This window comes from Schistocerca serialis, chromosome 9 (assembly GCF_023864345.2).
Source record: "Schistocerca serialis cubense isolate TAMUIC-IGC-003099 chromosome 9, iqSchSeri2.2, whole genome shotgun sequence".
NCBI classification, from domain to species: domain Eukaryota; kingdom Metazoa; phylum Arthropoda; class Insecta; order Orthoptera; family Acrididae; genus Schistocerca; species Schistocerca serialis.
The window spans coordinates 188,774,682-188,801,691 of NC_064646.1; the positions used below are offsets into that span (position 1 = coordinate 188,774,682).

At 45.2% G+C, this 27,010-nt stretch overlaps 1 protein-coding gene and 1 pseudogene across 1 annotated transcript in view; both read right to left on the reverse strand.

Annotated features, from left to right (window-relative positions):
• Positions 1–27,010, reverse strand: part of LOC126419464 (roundabout homolog 2-like) — a 238,462-nt gene that overhangs the window by 156,314 nt on the left and 55,138 nt on the right. The window lies entirely within an intron of this gene.
• Positions 24,013–24,130, reverse strand: LOC126420005 (5S ribosomal RNA; annotated as a pseudogene).

Below are 27,010 nucleotides of genomic sequence, written 5' to 3' on the forward strand. Positions count from 1 at the left end.
CTCAATGGGGGACAGATATGGAGATCTTGCTGGCCAGGGTAGTTGACTTACACCTTCTAGAGCACGTTGGGTGGCACGGGATACATGCGGACGTGCATTGTCCTGTTGGAACAGCAAGTTCCCTTGCCGGTCTAGGAATGGTAGAACGATGGGTTCGATGACGGTTTGGGTGTACCGTGCACTATTCAGTGTCCCCTCGACGATCACCAGTGGTGTACGGCCAGTGTGGGAGATCGCTCCCCACACCATGATGCCGGGTGTTGGCCCTGTGTGCCTCGGTCGTATGCAGTCCTGATTGTGGCGCTCACCTGCACGGCGCCAAACACGCATACGACCATCATTGGCACCAAGGCAGAAGCGACTCTCATCGCTGAAGACGACACGTCTCCATTCGTCCCTCCATTCACGCCTGTCGCGACACCACTGGAGGCGGGCTGCACGATGTTGGGGCGTGAGCGGAAGACGGCCTAACGGTGTGCGGGACCGTAGCCCAGCTTCATGGAGACGGTTGCGAATGGTCCTCGCCGATACCCCAGGAGCAACAGTGTCCCTAATTTGCTGGGAAGTGGCGGTGCGGTCCCCTACGGCACTGCGTAGGATCCTACGGTCTTGGCGTGCATCCGTGCGTCGCTGCGGTCCGGTCCCAGGTCGACGGGCACGTGCACCTTCCGCCGACCACTGGCGACAACATCGATGTACTGTGGAGACCTCACGCCCCACGTGTTGAGCAATTCGGCGGTACGTCCACCCGGCCTCCCGCATGCCCACTATACGCCCTCGCTCAAAGTCCGTCAACTGCACATACGGTTCACGTCCACGCTGTCGCGGCATGCTACCAGTGTTAAAGACTGCGATGGAGCTCCGTATGCCACGGCAAACTGGCTGACACTGACGGCGGCGGTGCACAAATGCTGCGCAGCTAGCGCCATTCGACGGCCAACACCGCGGTTCCTGGTGTGTCCGCTGTGCCGTGCGTGTGATCATTGCTTGTACAGCCCTCTCGCAGTGTCCGGAGCAAGTATGGTGGGTCTGACACACCGGTGTCAATGTGTTCTTTTTTCCATTTCCAGGAGTGTAATATGTGGGGCTCCATCACGCCCATACTTGCATGATGACCATTCAAAATTGCTGTCATCACTTAATTAATTAGTATCTAAAAATTCGCCAAAAATGAACCGATTTATTTTCGCTTTGTTTGTTAATCACTTTCAAAGAAGTGTGACAAGTGGAATTTTTTTTATATGTTACAATACAGCATCACCGGTTTTTTGCGGTCTAAATATGTAGGTGAGGCAGTAAATTTATCCACAGGGCAATACACTTTGGAGGCGTGGCGGTGGGGCTTGGAGTCCGTACCACCCTCCGGCGGGTACAGTACTACATCAGTCAGGCAGAAAAATTTAACCTAACGTGGGCAGGTAAGGTGGGAAAGTATTGTACGTAGAATGGCGGCTAGTCCCGCCAAGGGATGCATCCGTGGTGGGCGTGCCAGGCCTATCGTTAGCCATGGTCTGAATCCGATTGGGTATGGTCGTCTTGAGGGGGACGATATCCGCCTCCTCGTGGAGAGTGACAATTTTCGTGAGTGGCACCTGAGCACCTTGTGCGGCAGGCGCTGCAGCGTCCGCATCCTGGTGAAGCTAATCGCGGCCCATGCTGCGGATGGATACGTGAGGGCAGGCAGGATGACTGTTCGGTAAATGCGAGGCTCGCTATGCAGATGCAGCATATATATGGATCGTGATAACCCATTCAGCATCAACTAAGAACTGAACATGGTGTATTTAAGCGCCGAAACTGGCAGCTACACAATAAATAAGATCATAAGGATGGCTTTAGGCTTTTCATTTTCTTAAAAACTAAAATAAAGAAAGCGCAAAACACAAATATATCAACATCGCTTCAATACTTCGTCGAACTCATATAAAACATGTTTCTGCTATTCATAAAGTAATTTCGCATTTATCGACAATAACAGGAAATACTTTCACAATTATTTATATATACAATGTTTGTGCATGTAATCTGTACATGCATCAAAAGTAATTGCTTTGGTTACATAAAAGCGTAGAAATTATGCGGTCAACAGATTTTTAGTACTTATAAAATGCAATTTGTATTCTGTAAGGATGTAAAATACACAACAGACTAACACTGAGTAATGTGTGGTGCTAATTACAGCTAAACAAACAAAACAATAAAGAGAAATCATCAGCTCCTTTTTTCTTTCATACACATTAATTTATGTTTCTCTCCCCATCAATTCTACCCGTAATCCTACCATTCACTACGTCATTCACTAATGAACCGTAGTTTTGGTAGAGTGCATCTTTACTTTAGATGCGTTCTGACTGGTAGACTGCTGCTTGCAGGGCAATACGAGGAGCGATTTATAATCGAAGGACATGTGGTCAGCACTTCGTCTATCTCTACATCCGTTATTGCCAATAGATGAATCCTGATGGTGCGGCTGCTTCTTTACTCCAGCAGCACCTTAGCTGGGCTCAAGAAGCTGAGTGGTCCCCGTTTTTGACCTCCCTACCTCAGGAATAAAAGAACGTCTTAGGAGACACTGGTATTCGAACCCCGTCCTTCTGCATCGACGGCAGCAATGGTAACAACTGTTATTTGTTTATTATTATTATTTAAAGGGCCTCCTGCCTCCCCTTCAGCCCCTCTTTCCACTCTTCATGCTTGCCTTCTCGCCTTGGCTTCTTCGCAGTAAGTTCTCTTAGTCTCTGCGGTCGAGGTTTCGAGCCAGAATACTGTTATCCAATCTTTTCTTTGATATAGTGTGATGCAACTACCTTAAATTTTCTTCTTCTAAACAAAGTAAACGGCATCCCTTGCCGTATTGTTCATGAAACACGGGATGACCAAATTAATTTTGTACATATGTGGGACTAAAATTACATGCCTTTGTCTGCTACTGTTTCAGAAGCACTCATTTTTCATCTGATTTCTTTCACCTCTCTCTCTTCGTCGTTCTTTAGTCAATAGTTCTTTGTGGATGTTGCTTGACATCTTTCAAATTCCACTGATGAGAACTTCGCTCAGGATTCTTTTTTCTTTAAATTACAAAGAATGGCCAGACCCTTCTTGACCGAACTCTTGAGCGACCGCCGGTGAATCAAACGGATACAGAATAAGTGTGACCCTGCCTAAAATTGGCGAGGGGGACCTGAGCATATATTACCGCAACATGACCGCCCTCTGTCGAGTTTGGCGCCGAATATCGAGTATTATTCCAACTAAAGCCCGCCCAGCTGGCCAAGGTAATAAACTCTGTCATCGCTAATTGTGTCATTATACGTAAAACTTTTGTGTTTCTGAAGTTATGAGGGAAAACACCAGATCCCATGCCTGATCAAGCCGAAGGTCAACAACACCATTAATAAGAGCTGCCGAAAGTACAGTATTTCCACAGGTTTCATAATAATTGAATCCCAGAAGGATCTCGTAGTGGCCAACATTTCCGTGGCAGAATTTTACGCCCATGACACGCCTAGTCAGGAGAAGTGAATCAGCACTCTCCAATATCACTTGAAGGTGGCTGAATGGTTGTCAGCCGAAATGTCGTGGTAAGTCAACTAGTTAGCTAGTTTTATGTTCCATGGATTATTTTGTTCACGATAAATAAACTGGAACGAGTCATTTTAGGTTCACGTCGCAAGTTAATTTGTAAATATGGTTACATTTATAAATTTAATTTTAATATAGTCAGCACTATGGAACGACGTTAAAATCAGTTCAGTACTTTTAAGTGCGAAGTGTCCGCCTCTGGTAGCTGAGTGGTCAGCGCGACGGGATGTCATACCTAACGGCCCGGATTCGATTCCCGGCTGGGTGTTGCGGTGTTCTTATCATCATTTCATCCCCATCGACACGCAAGTCGCCGAAGTGGCGTCAACTCGAAAGACTTGCACCAGGCGAACGGTCTACCCTACGGGAGGCCCTAGCCACACGACATTTATTTATTTATTTATTTATTTAGAACAACTTGGCTAGAAGAAGGGATCGCTTGGTAGGACATGTTCTGAGGCATCAAGGGATCACCAATTTAGTACTGGAGGGCAGCGTGGAGGGTAAAAATCGTAGAGGGAGACCAAGAGATGAATACACTAAGCAGATTCAGAAGGATGTAGGCTGCAGTAGGTACTGGGAGATGAAGAGGCTTGCACAGGATAGAGTAGCGTGGAGAGCTGCATCAAACCAGTCTCAGGACTGAAGACCACCACAACAACAACAACAGTACGAAATAGGGAGGTGTTGTAAAGTGTAAGTGGTAACATAGACGGACAATAATTATCTGAAGAATGGGGCATGTTCACGGAACGGCTTCTGTTGTAGATTAAGCCTAGACTGCGGAAAAGACCTTATGGACCACGTCGTCTGCAGCAGACACATCTAGATGAGAGTATAGCATAAGACAGATAAGAAGGATGACATGAAGTCAATGGAAGGGATGATTACTACTAAAAAAAACCTGTCTTTCGCACCCATCTGATATGTCTCACTATCATTAATCATCACCCGCTTACTCTAGGGCGGCCACCGCTGCAATATGGAAATTCCAAACACCAAATGGGCTTCTCAAAATTCACCTTTGCATTTCCGTAGTTCAGGAATTATTCTGTATCTTGCTTTTTTATTTTGCCAATGAAATGTCTGTTTCAGAAAGAGACGGCAATGTGTCTAACACACACAGCGACTGAGTAGAATGCTGTGATTACATCTGCCACTACCGCTTTGTTCTCTGAATGTCATACAGTCCTGCGCGCATCTGTACAGTGCACAGATTTAAATCAATGTCAGGCATTCGGAATGGATTTCGTTAATGTCGCACACAATGCATTAACGCCACGGTGGCGCACGGAACTGAAATGAAATTATTTCGAATGGCGTACAATATTATGTAATTAATTTTGCTTGGCCGTTGGAGGCGAATTATTTGATTTCAGTGGCATGAATATAGAATTACGCCTGCGCTCGGAGGCTACGGTTTACCGGTTCTGGGCTGCAGCACAAAGGGGCCGTCACAGAGGATGCACATTTCGAAATGGGATTGCACGTCCGAAAAAGGACTGAAAGTGAACCGAAAACAGTGCGGATTACGTAGCCCAGAAATAAGGCAATCTTAACAGAAGCAGATACAGACCTATAAGCATATGGAACACACTCGTTCCGAGAAAATGGAAATTCATCACCACGCATGCCTGCGTCGTACTTTTGTGCAAAGATACAGATTTATGCACAGTGTCTACTTTTTTGTGTGTGTCACTCTTCATATTTCCATACATCGCAGTAAATCTCTCAGCAATTTAAAAGTTGGGATGGTGGTATCACTGAGTTGCTGAAGCCTCGTTCTTGTCCAATGTTTTGGTGTCGTATCGCTGTTGATTTCCAAATAATCATCTAAATTTCTCGAAACTATACTTCTTGTTTTAAGAGGATTATTTAATTCAGCCTCCGTTATTCCGCTTCTGTTTCATTTACTAAGAGAAAAGACTAGACTCTTCACTAGAAACATTGAAGTGAAAATATAGCAAGCTGAAACCGAGCGATGTGTCGTTATGGTAAGACGTTGGATTTACGTTTAGGAGGACGACGGTTCAGTTCCCTGCCAGGTCATACACATATACGTTCTATGTGGTGCCTCTATATGCCTAGAGGCAAATCAAAAGTGATGCGCGTAAATAGTCAGAAACATCCCGATATCATTTGACGACATGGTCTGTGGTCAAAGACCGGAACCAGTCGCATTGTAAGACCTCATCTCATGGCCGTGACCGTATGCTCTTGCTCTGGTTACTGCCTACGACAGGGTTAGCTTCTGGTGGAAGGGGGCTATCTTCAGTCTGGAACTGATGGGTTGGTCTTTCCATAATCCTCCTAAATGAGTTGTGGCTGGAGTCATTGCTGGCTGGCTTACAGGGCGGAAATTACACATGACTGCCTGTGTTGTCAACAGAGAAACTCTCTAAAAGCCCTGCCAGTACGCAGCACTTTACAGAAGCGATGTTAGAGGGAGCATGAAATGTCCAGTGAAGATGCCTATATTTTGCTCCTGATTATAATGAGCTGGAAGACCTAAAGATACAATAATTTCCCAGTGCGTGTTGGGAGATGGTGAAATCTGGGAGTCGGCTGGAAGTTTTTGGGGGATTTGGAAGACGTGAGTCCTGTGGAAGCAGAGGTAATATGTTTCTCAAGCCAGTAGTTGGGGACTCAAAGTGATCAGGCAAGTTAATCTTCCATTACGGAAGGGCTGCAAGATTACGAAGTGCGCTTCCGTGCGCGGGTTTTGATTTCGGACTGAAACGTTCCGGTTTTTGCAGGCGAATGTTAACCGTTTAGCAAGTGTGCTGGGCGTTTTCTTAGCGAACTTCTTGGCTGATTAAAAGTGTGTGCCTGACCTAGACTTGAACGCGGGAGTTTTCCCGTTCACGAACAAGTGTATACCGTCTGAACTACCCAAGCGTAGCTCACGACCCTCCATTACAGCTTTACTTCCGCTAGTAAATCGTCTCCTACCTTTCGGTCCGGCACACAGTTTCAATCTTCCAGGAAGTTTGACATCAGTGCACACTGTGCTGCAGAGCGAAAATTTCTTTCTGGAAACATCCCCCTGGGCTGCGGCTAAGCCACGTCTTCTCAATATCCTTTCTATCAGGAGCGGTCGTCCTGCAAGTTTCACAGGAAGAACTTCTGTGAAGTTTGGAAGGTAGGAGATCAGGTACTGCCAAAGTACAGGTGTGAGGGCGGGTGTTGGGTCGTGCTTGGGTACCTCAGTCGGTAGAGGCCTTGCCACCGAAAGGCAAAGATTCCGAGTTGGAGTCTCGGTACGGCATACAGTTTCAATCTGCCATGAAGTTTCACGACTACGGTGCAGAGTGAAAATTTCATTCTAGTTATTGAGTTATTCGTCGGTCTGGGAGCCTACCCGGGTTTACATTAGAAATAATGAAGATTTGAAGAAGTGCTACGAGCTGCTACACAGCTGTCGGTACAAGAGCGTGACGAGAGAGATGCACAACCACAGACGTGAGAGATGATTAAAACAATAGTGTTGTGTATCGGAGAGAGTGTGTAAAGTACAGGTCTCTCGCTTCGGCTTATGTCTTGCGTAATAAGCAAGAGAACAGAACTAGAGAAGATTTTTTTATAAACCACCAAATGTTACCATTAGATAATACTTTATTCTGCTCCAGCTGGTTTCGATATAGCTGCATCGTCTGGACGTAATTCATAACTAGAGCATAAAGTTTTTTTATTAAAGAAACCGGGGTGTAACATACAAACCCCTACCTATGGGTTTTAAGTAACCCACAACACCTTCAACAACCATGCACGCGATTCTCATATTCTCTCGCTCGACGTGCGCTAACTATTAGTCCTACAGAAAAAATGGACAGGATCTTTTTTGTAGGAAGTTTAAGGTAGTCAGATTTTGTGCTGGGATATGTTTTCGCTGGAGGCCACGGTTTTCGAATTATTCAACAAAAACGTATTTGAAGTACACTTCGTTTTTTTTTTTCTGTAGGACCGATAGTTCTCGAGTAGCGAACGAGTGAATATGAAAATCTCACACGAGGTTTTTGAAGGTGGTGCGGGTTGCATAACACCTGTGTCTGTGATTATAACACACCTAAAACGTATATTTCACACTATAGGAGGAAGTGGACTTATAAATATAATAGGTGCTATCAGTGACGACTTCTTTTCATACTTAATCACAAACTATCTGGAGTACGGCGGACATGGTCCAGCAAACACAGCAGACATGGTCCAGCAATTGCAAGTGCAAGTGTCTGTGGAGAGTACAACATAAAGACGATTATAAAATTAGAAAATTTCCTGGCTACTGTCTTTCTTCCCGCGTGCCGTTCGCGAATGGAATAGGAAGGGGTAGTGGCGGGAAATAATTCAATCTACCGCTGTACACCTTATGGTACTCAAAAATTGGGTTAAAGATTCAAGTGCGGAGGATAATCACGTATATATTTGTCTATTATGTCGTAATTCGCCGAGAGAGTACCTCGAAGACCTCTCCGTTACCCCCGCACTGGTGGGCATGTAGCAGAGACCGCTGGCAGCAGAAACCGCCTAAGTGTTTGACCCGAATTATTAAAACGCGGCGGGGAGTGGCTTTTCCAATTGGCCGCGGCAGCCACCGCTAAATATGAAAAGTAACGGTTACTACCCTTATCCGTTCCCCGGCGCCGGCACCCCGGAGATCCGTGCTGTAATGGCATTTACGAGTCCATTAAAGGCGGCCCAGATAAATTACTCCAGATAAAAAGGTCGCGCCCCGCTGTTGTTGCGGCTGTCGGTTTGGGGGTCACCGGGGGTGGTGACGTGGGACGGAGCGCCGGTGAGGGGTAACAGCGGCCGCGGCGGGAATGGCGGCTGTGCATTCGCTCACAACATAAAGCCACACAGTTATGGCACTTCTGTTGTCGAATTTGCACTGGTCGTGTATAAATTTAGTTTACGACGAGGTGTCAACATACCTCACCTTCTATTTCACGAGTAGCCCAAATGAAAATTAAAACTTACGACCAGTAAACAATGAAACCAATAAACATTTTTTTAAATTTTTTTATACACAGGGGGAAAATAGTTTCAATTTTCGACACGGTTTACTTCCCTCCCCCCCTCCCGCGCTACCCTTTCAGTATCACCTTTATTGTACATAGAGTATAGTGAGGACGGATGTTTACAACAGACGCATTTTGCTTTTCATTCCCAACAGTGTCTTCAGTTGCCCGTAATTATAACCAAACATCTTTGTCAAGGTCTTTTCGCATAATGTGTTATAAATATTCGTTATTTTTATACTGGAGCAGTTCGCGTCGGTAGTTAATCTGTGCGAGAGCTTGGATATGTACATGATATTTTTCTGTAGTTTCTGCCCTTGTACAAGCAAGTACCTTATTCGTGTGTCGTACAAGTTAGTGCTTGAAGAATTTCGTGCTGCAATGTGCTGTAACGCTACGGGCTGGACAAATGATGGCCGGCCGATGTGGCCGAGCGGTTCTAGGTGCTTCAGTCTGGAACCGCGCGACCGCTACGGTCGCAGGTTCGAATCCTGCCTCGTGCATGGATGTGTGTGCTGTCCTTTGGTTGGTTAGGTTTAAGTACTTCTAAGTTCTAGGGGACTGATGATCTCAGATGTTAAGTCGTATAGTGCTCAGAGCCATTTGAACCATTTGGACAAATGATGACTAGTTATTAGAATGAATATCAAAGTTCATACTTGGGAGTTCCTAATTAAGAACTCGTACAACCTGGAGCACTAGTTACGCAAGGTTTGCAAGAGAGCTTTTTTGAAGTTTGGAAATTAGGGGAGAGTGAAAGTACACTCATTACGAGAAATGCTCGAAAAAAATGTACATATCATGATAAATCAGTTTTTCGGAATGTTTGCCACAACGAGCATCTCTGCATGCCACATGGGGGTCATAATATTTGGCTACCAGAGGTTGTGTTATTGAGTAGAGCTCAGGGGAGCGAGGGAAGTAGTTGGAGTTGTCGGAAAGAGAGCGAGAGAGTGTTGGATCATGGGAAACTGGGGAGTATCAGTGGTGGATGTGCCGCGCAAAGAATGAATTTGTTTTTTGAGACGATGCGTAATTGATGGAGGGTGATTTGATATGACTGTATAGAAACACGGTTTATTTGAAAGACAATGTAATCTCCATTATGTTTCTATTTGCTGCAAGCGCTAGGTCAGCAATTACTGTAGTGTAAATTTTCACTGTGTTCAGTAATACAGAGTGTATTATAAGTTTTTGTTCAATTTGCTAATTATTTTACTCCCTCCACTGTTAGTGAAAAATATTTCATTTGGAAAGAAAAGAGTAGATTGTAATCTAATGTTTTCATTGATTTTAATAACATTTACGTGTTGTAAACCAGGCAGAACTCTCGGTCTTCAGTTCACTATTTTAATTATTTTCTTTCTTCCAATGTTAAAGTATTTAATTAAAAATCCGAAGAGTGATTCTGGTATAATTTAAACGTTGCGTGTAAAAGTAAATTTTATGATAAAAGACAAAATTGTAGTAATATTATTGTTCATGTTAGTTCTAGCTGTTATTAAAGGGGTTAAATACAATTGCCGAATACTTTTCTATTTATTTTATAAATATCTCAAGAAGCTTATCGTTGCACATTAAGTTATAAACAGATTTGGCATTGCGTTTTGCGTGGACAGTGAATCATATTTTCGAAAAGAGAACAATAACTTAATATGCTGACGCAGCCTGATAATGAATAAGATAAAAAGGCAAACCACAGGTCATCATTCAGCTCATCATTTTGCAGAGAAGTCAGGCTAGCGCCGAGTTACCTGTTACATGGTAAGAGGCAATTGTAGGGCCTAAATGACCTTTTTGAGGGAGAATTAAGATCCGTCTTCATTTCATAGAAATTTAACAGATGCGTATTTGAAACGTGGCACATTTTCATTACGTAACAGTTAATCACTGTGAGTGATTGTTGCCGGCCGGTGTGGCCGAGCGGTTCTAGGCGGTACAGTCTGGAACCGCGCAACCGCTACGGTCGCAGGTTCGAATCCTGCCTCGGGCATGGATGTGTGTGATGTCCTTAGGATAGTTAGGTTTAAGCAGTTCTAAGTTCTAGGGGACTGATGACCTCAGAAGTTAAGTTCCAAAGTTCTCATAGCCATTTGAACCATTTGAAGATCCAGGATGATGAGCAGAAATCGGTCTGCAAATTTAAATACCTTTGGTCTTACATACAGAGTGACGGAGAACTGGAAAGCGAGATACAACACCGAATAAATTGCGACTGGAACAACTGAAGGAAAACGAGTGGAGTGTTGTGCGACAAGAAGGTGAGCATTGGGTTGAAAGGGAAAGTGTACAAGTCGGTGGTAAGGCCTACTATGATATACGGGGCAGAGCCATGGCCAATCACAGTAGCCCAGGAAAGGAAGATGGAAGTTGCGGAAATGAGGATGGTCAGGTGGATGTGTGGGGTAACAAGGCAGGACAGGTTTAGAAATGAATTTGTTAAAGGAACTGTGAAAGTGGACCGATGGGGAAAAATGATACAGGAGGGCAGACTAAGGTGGTACGGACACGTACAGAGAAAAGGGGAAGAGTATATCGGAAACAGAGTTGAAGATATAAAGATTGAAGGAGCAAGAAAGAGAGGAAGACCGAAGATGAGGTGGAAGGATAAGATATCCGGGGACCTAAGGGAGAAAGGATAGGAGAAGGAAGAGGGAATGGATAGAGTACTATGGAGGTGAAGTATCCAGAAGAGCAACGCCGACCCTACGTGACGTGGGACAAGGCGACGATAAAGATGAAGGTGTTCCATGGTGTGCTGTTCTACGCAGTCACAGTAGGTGGTATCCACAGGGAAGTGCCATTTCTGGAGGTTACTCCTGGATCTTACAACTTCAGATCGAAGGCGGCTGAGTGATCTGCACACGATCCAGTTCTGCTCATGCCCAAGTGAGAGGGGTTCTTGAGTGGATGGCCAGATCGAGTTATTCTCAGGTCGAGAGATTCACAGTTGTTTTCTTTTTCGTAGCTGCTGCTGTGCGCAACACTGAAGAGAACTTGATGAAATTTCCATGCCTGGACCTCAACTTTCAGGCAGTTAGAATATGCCCAAGTAATGGATGGTTTTCCTGATAATCCTAATTAGTTCTCTCCCCGTTACTTCACGACGCTATTTGGTGGCGCTATGGATGCCACCTGGTACAGTCTTACAAGTGGCGTAGGATTCAAACACCCAGTAATAAGAAACCTACTCGCGGATTAAAACTGTATGCCGGACCGAGAATCGAACTCGGAATAAAAAAGTGAAAAAAAGCTGGCAGCATATCGCTAGTAGATACGCCTAACCTGGAGGCTACAGAACTGATGTGTGAGGCACTGTTCGAAAATCCCCTATACTCTTCGCTTAGAGACCTTAAGGGTCGACTCTCTCAATACTGTGGACGAGTTACTTCGACATCTCGGCAAATAACAAAGTTTGAAGTGTTTATCATAAAATATATATCCCACTTTGCGTGCTATCATTTGCAAAATATGTCTCCACGTGATTCCCGATGCACAAGGACAGAAATGATCGCGTCACGCGTGACCGCCCAACGGATATAAAAACCAATATCTCGAGAACGAAATGAGGTATCGCTCTGCCCTCAGTTTCAAATAAAGTTCCGATATCTTCTCTACATCTCATTTACAGCTATGTTTGGGCCAGAACCAATCTTAAGTAAAGTTTACACATTTTATGCTATGCCTTAATTTGAAGCAGTACATAAATATGTCGAATAACGAAAAGAAATTCAGTCCTTCATCGAGCGAAGATATTAAACTGTAAAATATACAAAAATCAAATTTTTTCGCTGAATCGTTTTCTCAAAATTGGATGATTAGTATTTCATAGAGGCCAAAATACAATCTCTGAGCACAGGCAGCAGCATTAGGCAAATATTACACCTACAACAAAGCCACTCTCAGCACGGAACGCAGAGAGCACGTCTTTAGAGTCAAAGGGCTAAATTTTAAAGTCAATAATTTAACAATGAGAGGAATAAAATAAAATGAAAAAATGAAATGTTGGCAGCAGCAAGACTCGAACCCGAATTTCTAAATTTCCAGTCCATGCTCTAAACCGCTCAACCACCTCGCCGTTCTGACACTTCACACACAGTGCTCAAAGAAAAACAGTGATCTGGTGCTGAGAGCAACGTAGCACCCTCAATGCTAGCAGGGGTGATGTCACATCAGAGCATGTGCGGTTGAAAACAGACAGCTGCGTCCCTTCTTTGAGTTGATCATAGCATGGCTGACCATCATTTCAGCACTCGACACTTGTTTCTAATTATAACGGAGAGTGCTACAAAATTAGTTTTCGTCCATTTTATTTGAACACCAGTACACATTCAAAGAGAACTGGCATAATTTTAGTGTAACTTACAGCACGCATTCGAAGAGAAATGCCATAAATTTAGTGCGATATTTACAGGGTGCTACAACACATTAACACATGACTATAGGTCGTTACTGATTGGGAAAAACTTCTTGGAGTGAAGATGCATGGTTAGTACAACTCATGAGTTCCATGATGCGCTAAGGTCCAGCTGCGACCCCCCAAAAAAGTCTGCTGTCTCAGTATCGCTGAAGTCGCTACTGTGGACAGAGTGGTAATATTTCATTCCGAAATGAACGTTAAACCGTAAAAGGATCTAGACAGCTGCCTCTTCCCTGTCCTTGCCCAACTGGGGACCTGTTCAGCCTTTAATGACCTTTGCATCGATAAGGCATTCTAACCAACGTGCTTCCAGAAATCTTTATCTGCAGCCTGTGATAGGCCCTGACTGTACATTGCTTCTGAAAGGATTAAGTTACGCAGTCCGGCTTGAACAATGAATTTTAACAACAGATATACGAAATCAGACTTCTACTATTGTCACAATAAATGGACGAGAGAAGTGTGATCGCAAATACTACAGACATTCTTGAAGAGATTCCTGTTTCCTCATATCTATCGCCAGTTCGATCCCATGTGTCCTATCGAGAGAACACCCATGCAACCCTGGCTGACCCCGGCGCAAATTGCGTAATGAGGAAAAGCACAGCCCCAGAGAGGCGCAAATCGCGCAGCGAGCGTCGCCCGACTCTTGTAATTGGCCGTCTGTTTCCTCCCCACGCCAGCCGTCGCCGCGGCTGACAGCGCTAATGCAGGGGGCGCCACCCCGGCTCAAAGAAACCTCTCTGGCGGCCCACACCGCGTCTTTTCCCGGCTGACGGAGACTGATGGCTTGCTGGCCGGAGGGAGCAGTTTAAAATCGATCTCCGTGTCCTCCTCCATGTTCTAATAAGCGCTCAACCCCACCAGGAGTCAGTTGTTATACAATGAACTCTGAATATTTTTAGCTACATCAGCATTCTGCTGAAGTGATTTATAGGACCGACAGTAAACCTAGTTTAAGACTTTTGGGTAGACACATGGGTGTTGCTGCTCCCAAAAATTGGTCTGTTTGTTTTAAATGGATTTTGGACCTCGGCTAAAGCCCACTCACCGTTCTATAGCGTGGAACCAAATGGACTCTTAATATATATATTTAAAAAAAAACATTATTTAGTGTTCTGAATGACGTAATTTTCATCTTTTGGCTGTAACTCTTGTTACTGCGCTATTGTAATTTCGGTCTATGCGCCACTGTTAAGCTTCTACAGATACGCACTGATAAATCAAAACATTATGACACTTTATTAAGCTTATTCATTATATATGTTTTAGAACCCGTGTCCGGGTTCGATTCCCGGCTGGGTCGGAGATTTTCTCCGCTCAGGGACTGGGTGTTGTGTTGTCCTAATCATTATCATTTCATCCCCCCATGGACGCGCAAGTCGACAAATCGAAAGACTTGCACCCGGCGAACAGTCTACCCGACGGGAGGTCATAGTTACACGACATTTACATTTAGTATAAATACATAAAACTGTAACATGGCACTTTTTTACATAGTCATTTATTCATTCCATGAACCGGTTTTCCAATCTTTTCAGGCTCATCTACAGATGGTTTTCCAGAAGTTACATAGTTATTTCAAGCGCAGTTTTAGGTGCTGGGTCTGCGACAAGAAGATGGAACATTCTTGAAACAGCTTTGTAACTTCTGGAAAACCATCTGAAGACGAGCCTGAGAAGATTCGAAAACCGGTTCATGGAATAAATAAATGACTATTTCAAAAAAGTGACTAGTTGCAATTTTATGTCTTTACATTATGACTACTGCCCACCGCGACGTTGGATGTATGTAAGCGGTGCAGACACGGACAAGGGATCACCGTAGGGAAGATATGGGCTGCAGATGGAAATACCCGTTGAGATAAGCGACTTTGCAAAGACCAGATTGTTATAACGTGGTGCCTATGAACGAGTATCCCGAAAATGGCGAAGTTGGTCGAATGTTCAGTGCTAATGTCGTGAGCATCTACGGAAAGTGGTAGGTGTGTGACACTACCAGTATGTTATATGTCCAGGACTCTTCACAGAAAGTGGGGTTCGGAGACCTGTCTGCTCTGTAAAGGAGGATAGATGATGGTCTGTGGCATCTCTGCCGAAAGAGCACAATGCTGGTGCACGCTCAAGTGTTTCGAAACACACCGTTTATCGTACATCGTTGAACATGGAGCTCCGCAGCAGACCACCCCACGTGTTCAAATGGCTCTGAGCACTATGGGACTTAACATCTGAGGTCATCAGTCTCCTAGAACTTAGAACTACTTAAACCTAACTAACTTAAGGACATCACACACATCCATGCCCGAGGCAGGATTCGAGCCTGCAACCGGAGCGGTCGCGCGGTTCCAGACTGAAGCGCCTAGAGCTGCTCGGCCACTCCGTCCGGCCTCACGTGTTCACATGTTCACCCAACAATATCGTCAATTACGATTGCAGTGAACACGGGTCGCACCAGGATTCAACCGCCCGTCAATGGAAACGTGTCGGCTCTTAGGGTGAACATTTTTGCCACACTAGGTCGATGGTAGTCTCCACAAACGCCGTCATCGAAGAGATCGGCGGCTCGAATCGTGCAGCTCTCAATGAACGCAGGCTGACGGGAGCAATGTTATGCTATGGAAGACATTCTCCCGCATTTACGTAAGATCTATGTTAATAATCGAAGACACGCTGATAGCTGCGAACCACCTGCATCCCTTCGTGCTTGATGTCTTCTCCGAGGGGCGATGTCATCTTTCAGCAGTATAATTACCCGTGTCTCGGAACCAGAACCGTGCTACAGTGGGCTTTAGGAGCATTTTAGTGAACTCACGTTGTTGTCTCGGCGATAAAATGCGCCTAATGTCAATCCTATGGAATTCATCTGGGTCTCTATTAGGCGCCATCGCAGCGTACGCAAATCAGTGTCCCGTTATTTACCCGTGTTACATAACCTGTGGGTAGAGATCCAGTGCCACATACCTCCACAAACGTACCAACAAACTGTCGGATCCCTGATACGTATACTCAGTGATGTATTTAGTTCCAAAGACGGACAAACAAGTTATTAAGCGGATGGTCATAACGTTTTGGCTCGTAAGTGTGTATTACAACACACCAAGGAAACCTAATAGGAGAATGTACTACAAAATTTGCACTCTGCTTTCACACACTTAAAATTTTGATGCAGTATTACGGGAACTAAACAGGTTAAACATAACAAACTCCTTGATTGTAAGTAAATCACTGGTACATAAGGCACAAACCTGCCATCATGTGGATATCTAAACTAAATAAAGATATTTCGGACACAGCAGCTGTACGTCAAAATGGAGGCGAGGGAAAGTTCGCTTTCAATAGTGGATCACTACAACGAATATTGGAGATTTCTTATCAAATGCAGCTGCTTGTTTTGATGATGGATGGCAACGGTAACTAAGATCACAAAACGAGATTAATGATATGAAACTGCTAAGTGAAGAAACAATAGTAGCACCAACCCTAAAAAAAACCATTGACTGTTGTACCATACTTACAATTTCGCATTGTTTTAGGTGATTCCGGGAGTGGAAGCACGCGATCGAAGCCTAGTTTAAGGACTGCTGCAGGGAGATGATATATAAGAGAAGGAAGCCCCACCTCTTTATCGCGGGACGGGTAGCACACAGGAATCGACATTGCATTCGCAATGCCTACTGCGATGCTATGGCGTCTTCCACTGTAAAGTAGAGAAGGTTAACAAGAGGCGCACTGGCAAGAATTCATCCGACTGTCACCGATTCCTTCGCCTCTAGAAAAGGGTCAAGTTAAATTGTATAGCTATAAACAGAGACGAAACGCCTCTGTATTCCTACAAGACGCTAACTGCCTATGGGCTTTTTCCGTATGGTAGGGTATGACCGAAATACTTAATAAAAAATCATCAAGCACAAAGATGGTTTGAGCATAGCAGATTTTTGTTAGGCACTATCCTGCCAGAGGTAGTGTCCGCGACTTCCTCCGATCTGAGGAAACGTAACGGACAGAAGACAGAAAAAATTGCTAGAAACGGAAAGGTCGAGACCTACACCGTTAGACTAGTAGTCCCAACGCACAGTCAGGTATCGATACATATACACGAGGGTTGAATGGTAAGTAATGTCTCCACCTTCGTTAATTAGGTTTGGATGGGAATATTTTAATAAATCAAACGCAGAAATAATCCTTAGAATGTGATCTATAAATAACGATATCCACTTTTCCACATAATCACCAGCCAATTAGATGCATTTCTGCAAATGGTGAACAAGTTTTCTGAAGTCGTCATGGAAGTAGTCGACACTCTGTTTCCGCAACCACAGTCTCACAGTTCTCTCGACGGCTTCATCAGAAGCATAATGATGTCACCGCAGATCGTCTTTCATTATCGGGAACAGATGCGAGTCAGACGGTGCTAAATCTGGACTGTATGGAGGATGCCGTACGGTGGTGAGATTCTGTCTCTGAAGTTCTGCTGTGGTGGCACTGGAGGTGTATAGTTTGGCATTGTCATGTCGCAGAAAAACATTTCCCTTTTCTTTTCGGACCCTTGTCAGCCATCGTTTCAGAGCTCGCGGCGTTGTGACGTAACGCTGTCAATTTATTGTTCCACGATGAAGGAAGTCAACATGGATAACACCATCTGCGTTCCAGAATACTGTGACCACGATTTTTTCAGCTGAGGGCTGCGTCTTGAATTTCTTTTTCTAGGGCGAGACTTGGTGTCGACATTCCATGGACTGACGTTTCCTCTCCCGGTCGTAATGGTGTACCCACGTTTCGTCACCTGTCACAATTGAATGGAGAAAGGTGTCACCTTCATTCTCGTAACGCAAGAGGAGTTCCTGGCAAACTTCAAGCCCGTGCGCTTTCAATTCAGAAGTCAGCATACGAGGTACCCATCGTGCACAGATCTTCCGATAGCCAAAAGCACTCCGTCTTCAGGCTACGAGTGGCCTACCGGGACCATCCGACCACCGTGTCATCCTCAGGGGAGGATGAGGATAGGAGGGGCATGGGGTCAGCACACCGCTCTCCCGGTCGTTATGATGGTATTCTTGACCGAAGCCGCTACTATTCGGTCGAGTAGCTCCTCAATTGGCATCACGAGGCTGAGTGCACCCCGAAAAATGGCAGCAGCGCATGGCGGCCCGGATGGTCACCCATCCAAGTGCCGACCACGCCCGACAGCGCTTAACTTCAGTGATCTCACGGGAATCGGTTTCCGATAGCCAAGCAAAGCAATAATGTGACCCACACCTTGTTAAATGCCGATTGTGCTTGCAATTTCTCTCTGAGTAATACGACGATCGTCCTGAATCAATCTGTCAACATTTTGCTACTGAAACTCTGTGGTTGCTGTCACAGGACGTCCAACTCTTTGTTTGTCACGCAGGTCAGATGTTAGCGCCTCAACATCTTTAAACTTACTCGTCCAACGAAGCACAGTACTCACATCAACACAGTCACCATAAACTACTTTCATTCTCCGATGAATCTCCTTTGGGGTGACACCTGCTGTCAAGAATTCAATGACTGCACGTTGCTTAAATCTCATTGACTGACCGTCTGCGCAGGGCTCCATACGTTACACTGTAATAACACAACCGTTCAATGCTAAGGCTTCCCGCCAACTGGAGCTGTAGAGAAGAGGCTACGCAATAAGCCAGTATCTGCCGCATACCGATGTTGCCAACTGTTGAAGAGTTACGAAGGTGGAGGCATTACGTTTCAGTCTACTCTCGTAATACTGTCTCTTCTAAGAGTCGTCGTTTTTGCAAGATGTAGCTGGAGGCAACCCAAACAAATATTGCCCATCGACGTCTTTCATGCGACGCTCAGTGGCAACGGAAAGCGTCGGTTTGTTTTCCGTTACAAACAAAATGACTTTTACAGCGAAATTTTACTTGCCTAAACGATAGAGTGGTTGCAGATTAGTCTAGTGCGATACTCGTTTTATGTATATGCTTTAATAGGGACAATAAAACGCGAAGAGTTACTGTTCTCCAACAGCGAAAGCACCGCCCTGGCCCACGCTGACTGCTACCGCCATGAAGAAGCGTGCTGCTCAATCGCTGGTGGAGTACTGGCTACCCTCCATGTTTTACTGTCACTGCTAATGCATATCGACGAAACTAAAATCGCAGAAGACTAAATCGAGACCTCTCTATCGACTGGGCACATTAAATTCCAGTTTAAAAATAATTCCGCTTGTAACTGGAGACAAACATACACTATCACTATCCATCGACACTGGGTGTCGCATGAAAGAGTGTATGGGCGGTACTTGTTGGAGTATATATATATATATTTCTCAGAACAATGTACCCTGCATCATCCTTACAAGCTTTTCAGACTGTTTCTCACCATCCTGTATATACAAATACTGCCACTTCCAGCTCACAGCGCTCTACTATAGAACGCGAGATACAACATTGAAAAAAATACAGATTCATACAGTATGGGTGAGATACGAATCCCTACCAACCGGGCTATTTCAGGTTTTCCAAAATCGTATCATGATCTGCTGAATGGAATGAACAATCTAATGATCACAGAATACGGACAGAGAGCAAATCGAAGAAACACGGAAGTAATGAGAATTAGCAGAAATGAGAACAGCCAGAAACTTAACATGAGGATTGATGGTCACGAAGTAGATGAAGTTAAGGAATTCTGCTATCTAGGCAGAAAATAACCAATGACGGACGGAGTAAGGAGGACATCGAAAGCACACTAGCAATGGCAAAAATGGTATTCCTGGTGGAGAGATGTTTACTAATATCAAACATAGGCCTTCACTCGAGGAAGAAATTTCTGAGAATGTACATCAGGAATACAGCAGTTCGGTAGTGAAACATAGACCGTAGCAAAACCGGAACAGCACAGAATCGAGTCATTTGAGATGTGATGCTACAGACGAGTGTTGAAAATTAGGTGGACTGATAAGGTAAGGAATGAGGAGGTTCTGCGCAGAATCGGAGAGGATAGAAATATGTGGAAAGCCGGCCGGGGTGGCCGAGCGGTTCTAGGCGCTACAGTCTGGAACTGCGCAACCGCCACGGTCGCAGGTTCAAATCCTGCCTCGGGCATGGATGTGTGTGATGTCCTTCGGTTAGTTAGGTTTAATTAATTCTAAGTTCTAGAGGACTGATGACCTCAGAAGTTAAGTCCCATAGTGCTCAGAGCCATTTGAACCATTTTTGAATATGTGGAAAACACAGACAAGGAAAAGGGACGGGACGATAGGACATCTGTTACGACATGGGGAGAATGACTTCCATGGTACTAGAGGGAGCTGCAGAGGGCAAGAACTGTAGAGGAAGACAGAGATTGGCATACATCCAGCTAATAATTAAGGACATAGATTGCAAGTGCTGCTCCGAGATGAAGAGGTTGGCTTAGGAGAGGAATTCGTGGCTGGCCGCATCAAACCAGTCAGAAGACTGAAGACAAAAAATCATGTGAATACTGGGACTATCCTTAGCACAAGGCCACTCACAAAATCTTTTCTCATCCCTATCCAACAAAGGTAGTGATACGTGTCTACCGGCTACAACATAGTCTTGAAGTTGAACCTTCCCTTCCAAAGAGCTACTTACTTCTTCATCGCTATGTGAACAAGTCACTGATTATGTCGCAGAAGCTGAAACTGCGAATAACCATTGCTGGCCATTACAAAGAAAAAAAAGTTGGTTAGTCATTGCAGGTTTATCAAAATAATTTAAACTGACTTAACCTGCTTGCTAAGCAACCAGCTAGCTAAGTGACCTTAGCAAATAGTAACGTAGGTATTTGACACCAACATGTACGCTGTTCAAAGTACTGATGAGATAGTTCCCTTTTTCTCATTTTATATCCTTGGATAAACGGTAAGAAAACGAGGTTTTAGTTCCTCCGTCACGGTTGTAAGCTACAGGACATAACAAATCGTCGAATTTAAGGAAACTATAGATAACGTCATCAAAATACTGAATGTTGATCTGAAACTAGTTCCTCGAGGACTTACATACAGTTTCTTCCACGCTGACTGATTACTTTGAGCATTTCTGAAGAGAAACGACGGTGATTACCAGAGGGAATTTCATGGCAGGTAAAGTGCCCGAGACCTCTGGTGTGTTGGTGAATGACACTTGGAGATACCCCTTCCGCGTGGCACCTCTCGGCTGATAGCGCTCCACTACGGTCGCTTCATATCGCTCTGATAAGTTGCCGGGACACAAAACGTCAATATCGACTGCTCTCCAGATTTATTTGAACGGCAAACGCATGGCCGACCCACTTCAGGGAGCTGAAAGGCCTCACTATCTAAAAAAGAATCTCAAATATTTCCATTGCACGAGCGGTTAAACATGATTTAGTACTGACGGCCTCTGAATGACGCTTCCCTTGCTGTGTTATATAACTTGGAAGTTATATGCAATATGAATACGTCTCCTCAGTATACGCTTGTGATTTCTTTCTTGTCCCCTATTGCTTGTTATTGTCGTCGATAAGATGTGCATTTCCTTTAATTTTTGTTGGACAACGTATCGTATAACGAGTGAGAGTCCTTCAGGATAAGTATTTGGAAGGGCAGTGCTGTTTCTGAATGATAAGTGTCAAGTTTCTCCCACGTAGCGCGCAGTGTGTCCAGAGACGAGTGACTCGCTGCGTGTTGGCCAACACTGGCGCGCTTCGTGGTCGGACCCAACGCAGCGGTGGTTTGCGGTTTCTGCGGCGAGAGAGAGTGGAGTGTGTGTGAGAGGAGTCGCGACCGAGAATAAAACTACCCCGTGACGGAGAGATGTTAAACGCGCGCGCCATAAACAGTGAGAATAATTGTTGCGCGGAGATTACAGTAATCCCGGGCCGGTGAAGCGGAGACAAAGGGGTAGGGTGACCTCGCTGGCGCGGCGGCCGCACAAAGGCGGCGAGCCGAGCCGCGCCGTGGCGGGACGGGAAGGGACGTTCCAGCAGGCCGGCGGGCCACGCCCTCCTGTGGGCCGACGTGTGAGGTCTGGGGGGCCGCCCACCTCCCAATCCGTCTGTCAGGACCAACAGACCGCACGTCAGGAACTTCAACCACACCACTGGGCAATGCTCTGATCTAATCTGATCAAAAGTATGCGGACGTCCCAATGTAATGCGGAATTGACCGTCAAATGTCACTAGAAGCTGGCGCGCCAGTATAAAAGAAGGCGGGAGTACTGCGTTGTCAGTAGAGAAGCGGTAACAGAACAGTGGTTCAAAATGGTTCAAATGGCTCTGAGCACTATCGGACTTAACATCCGAGGTCATCAGTCCCCTAGAACTTAGTACTACTTAAACCTAACTAACCTAATGACATCACATACATCCATGCCCGAGGCAGGATTCGAACCTGCGACCGCAGCGGTCGCGCGGTTCCAGACTGAAGCGCCTAGAACGGCTTGGCCACACCGGCCGGTGACTGTGGACATTTCACATTCTCTCTTGCTAATACCCTGGTTTAGTAGGACTGTGAGCTATTTCTTAGATGCTGAATCCTCCAAATAGAGACCGGGAACGATTACATGAGGGGAAAAAGATTTTATGTGTGTTAAAATAAAACACTTTGTACCAATCAATCACTGTTTCCTTGCACATGAGGTCCAAAGTTACTAAACAGTGTTTTAAAATTGCTTTATGTTCTTCAATCTCTCACGACCAATTCCTGCATATACGCTTTTCGAGCTACTATAGTGATCACACATGAACGATTAGAAAATCGCCGCAATGTTACAGTTATATCAGCATCTTCAGTTAAAAGTCAGTGGATTGCTCTTGCTCACAATCAAAATGAATTTAGGGCTTACCAACTGTGGGTGTGAGAAACCAGTTCATCATAACCTGAAGTGCATAGTTTAGAAAACGTTCTAGATTTCCAAAATACGTTGAGCATTCCACCGCACTGTCGACAGATAACTAAGGTACGATCATAAACAGTATCTTCATAAATACGTGACTGGCTGAAATAATATTTGGAGTGTGGAATCCGATAGTGGTACCGAATCGTTCACAAAAGCACTACGCTTCAAAAGTGCTCTCAAAAGTAATCTACGGTGCTCATTTTGCGGTTGGAGCTCACTCTAGTGTCCAGTGGTTGCTTGAAAATAAATCTGTTTTTGGATAGAATCCGCCTTGAGCAAACATTTTTTCTTCGCTTTAGGCAAGCATGTTACGCTTCAGTTACAGCGTCATTAGCGATTTTCTTTTCTCCTATTAAATAAAAGGAAAATTGCTCTTAACATCTGCTCGCATAGAAAACCTGTGGTTACAAGGGACACACAAAAAATTTTCTCTTTCCAAATCTGTGAACACTTTTCTTAAAAACCGAAAAAAAATGGCTCTGAGCACTATGGGACTCAACTGCTGAGGTCATTAGTCCCCTAGAACTTAGAACGAGTTAAACCTAACCAACCTAAGGACATCACAAACATCCATGCCCGAGGCAGGATTCGAACCTGCGACCGTAGCGGTCTTGCGGTTCCAGACTGCAGCGCCTTTAACCGCACGGCCACTTCGGCCGGCTTAAAAACTGAATTTCTATGTCTACAGATAGATGTTAAGAGCAATTTTCCTGTTATTAAATACAAAGAAAATAAAAAAAACCACTGATGTTACTCTTACTTCAGAGAAGCATATTTGGGTAAAAAGAATAATAAGTGCGTTTGCTCTAGACTTGGATTTCCCACACTGGGTTCGACAGAGCAATGGTGTTCTGCGGGAGGTGTATAAGTGTTCAGCGACAAACTGTTAACAATATGACGTTTTTCGACATTTTTTTTTAAAAAAAGCACTCCGTCTTGAGGCCGCGAGTGGCCTACCGGGACCATCCAACCGCCGTGTCATCCCCAGAGGAGGATGCGGATAGGAGGGGCGTGGGGTCAGCACACCGCTCTCCCGGTCGTTATGATGGTATTCTTGACCGAAGCCGCTACTATTCGGTCGAGTAGCTCCTCAATTGGCATCAAGAGGCTGAGTGCACCCCGAAAAATGGCAACAGCGCATGGCGGTCTGGATGGTCTCCCATCCAAATTCCGACCACGCCCGACAGCGCTTAACTTCGGTGATCTCACGGGAACCGGTGTATCCACTGCGGCAAGGCCGTTGCCTTTTCGACATTTTAAGAACACTAACTTTTTTTAAATTCTATTATGACTTTTGTGCTGTTAGTTATGATTTAAAATTGAAGTAATCACTGTATAACACATGGCTTTCTCATTTTTAAAAATTGTAGTGACCTTCAAAATAAAGGTGTTCCATCAAAGTACGAGGATTTTCAAAGTGTTCCGTCAGAGGAAAAGTTTGCGAACCCATGTTCCAGTCTGATATTAATCAAAAACAAGATTAATGAACACTGTACCATTATTTATTTGAGAGTTCACAGATAGAGTGAAGAAAGGTACTGGTACATTCGCTCCATTCTAAACGGCCAGGGATCTCGGTTCTGAACTAAAGCTAAATATTAACTTTAGGACAGATTACAGATTCTACGGCGGTACATGGATGGATGGAGGGAGAAGGTTGTATGGGCGCACGACGGCAAGGTCTTCACGCGCCCTCTCAGTAACAGATTGAGACGGGTGTCAAGAAAAGACTCATAACAGTAAGATAAAACAGAAAGTAAAAAACAGGTAACAAGCTTGGAAAAATATATGCCTACCCACGCCGAAGCATGGGATGAATCAATCCGCCAGCAGTAAAACATGGACAACACAGGAAGAAAGTGGTAGAGGGAGCTAAAACAATATAGCAGATGGAAGTGGCTGGCTGGCCGCAAGGAAAAAAGGGAGGAGCCAGCCACTCTGCAATACACTAAAACCGCCAGCCTAAAAGTTTAGGCCAGCGTCGAGACACATCACAGAGAGACCTCTCGGACGATCGTCGCACATGAGAACATGTGCTCTGACATTGTTGGGAAGTCTTTTCACTTCTGTGTCGGGACAAATAATAAGAGCGCACGTTATTAATTTGAGGAGCTCCCTTTGTCCTCTGAACCTGAAATTTGTCGGCGGCAGCACCGGCGGTGAATATTTTGGCGACAGAAAGTGGCCGCTGTCAGCTGTACTTCAAGCGCAGAAACGTTCTCGGAATGGAGCGGCGAGGGAACGCCCAGCACAAATAACGGGCCGCGGGATGTTGCGTGCGGCGCGATTCATCGCGGTGGCCGCTAACGAAGCAGGGAGGCGAGGACCGCCTGCTCCTCCCACGTGGGTGATTCACGTGGCGGGCCCACGCGCTTATTACGGGTCGGGCCGGTCCGCGGGCGCGTGCTTTGAGCGGTTCATTAGCCGCTCCGCCACGGACCGGCGCGGCAGACGGAGCTGCTGGTTTATTGTGCGCCGCTGCCATTGTCCTGCCGCGTCGCCCGAGCCGGCTGCGGGCGAAACCGAGTGTCGGCCGGGGTGCGGCGCGTGGGTCGCTCCGCGCACGGCAGGGAAGGGTAGGCGGCGAGCCAGCGTTCGGAACTAGAGCTGTGTGCACAGCGCAGGGGCAGGGTTAGAGCTGGTCTCGAAGCATTACATGGACAGGCGCACGTAATTTTCTGTAAATGTGACGTCGCAAAAACGACAGAAAGCACAAAAATACGTGGAGGGATGTTCCTTCTATGCAACTAATTGAAGGCAGTTTGCTTATCACCATACGCGTTCTCGTTCTTTTATTTGTGAAGCACCTTCAGAGGCCTGTAATACGTGTTTCTTTTTATACATACAATAAATGTATTATGTGGTACATACAACATGTTGTTATGTTACATTTTGTCGTGTTTTACTCTTGTTTTTTCGGTTAGAATTAACTTCTGTAGCACAAATTTCGTGATGTGAAATTGTCATTGGGTGTTACTTACCATTTCCAGCGCTGTTAACACACGCATGTGGTCCTGAAGCCGCGCGGGATTAGCCGAGCGGTCTTTGGCGCTGCAGTCATGGACTGTGCGGCTAGTCTCGGCGGAGGTTCGAGTCCTCCCTCGGGCATGGGTGTGTGTGTTTGTCCTTAGGATAATTTAGGTTAAGTAGTGTGCAAGCTTAGGGTCTGATGACCTTAGCAGTTAAGTCCCATAAGATTTCACACGCATTTTAACATTTGTGGTCCTGGACACGTATTCGTTACTTTCCATGCTCCAGCTGGCCGAGTTCTGGCGTTCTTTCACCTACATTTGTCACATCTCATATATATCGCTTGCACTTTCCATTTTGTCATCGACATATGTGTGTTTTCGGTGAGTAGTGTTAACCATTGTTGTTCAAATGGCTCGGAGCACTATGGGACTTAACATCTCAGGTCATCAGTCCCCTAGAACTTAGAACTACTTAAACCTAACTAACCTAAGGACATCACACGCATCCACGCCCAAGGCAGGATTCGAACCTGCGACCGCAGCGGTCGCGCGGTTCCGGACTGAAGCGCTTAGAACCGCTCGGCCACCAGCAGCCGGCACCACTGTTGTGTATTTATCTTATTTGATTGTGTTGTGTGTATGGTTTAATATTTTTCATCTGCTGTGTGTGAATGCGCGCGTGCGTGCGTGTGTGTGTGTGTGTGTGTGTGTGTGTGTGTGTGTGTCCTGCGTGTAATTGTCATTCTTTCTTGAGAGTGGGATTTTGTAACGGATATTTTTGTGTGTGTGTCTGTATTTTGCTGGGTGTGAATGCATCTCTTTTTGTATATGGGTTTAAATAAATAAAAATAGAAAAATAAAGAAACTGTTATCTAGGAGAACATTTCATTCTAAAGTCGCTCGCAGATCGTAGCCACAAATTCGCAGCATAACTAAGTTCTCCAAATCAAAATGTTATACCTAGAGGTGTAAAACTATCGAAGGCTCTCGTAGACCATAGCAAGTGAAAACTGCGCTAGTTTTCCTACTAGCTTCAGTTAGTTAACGACGTTAGCTGTACTTTAGGGGTGTTACATATCTATCGGTCGTTACAGCCATCATTTTTTTTTTACATCTGCTATCAGTATCTTACTAGATTCTTATAAAAGCTGGA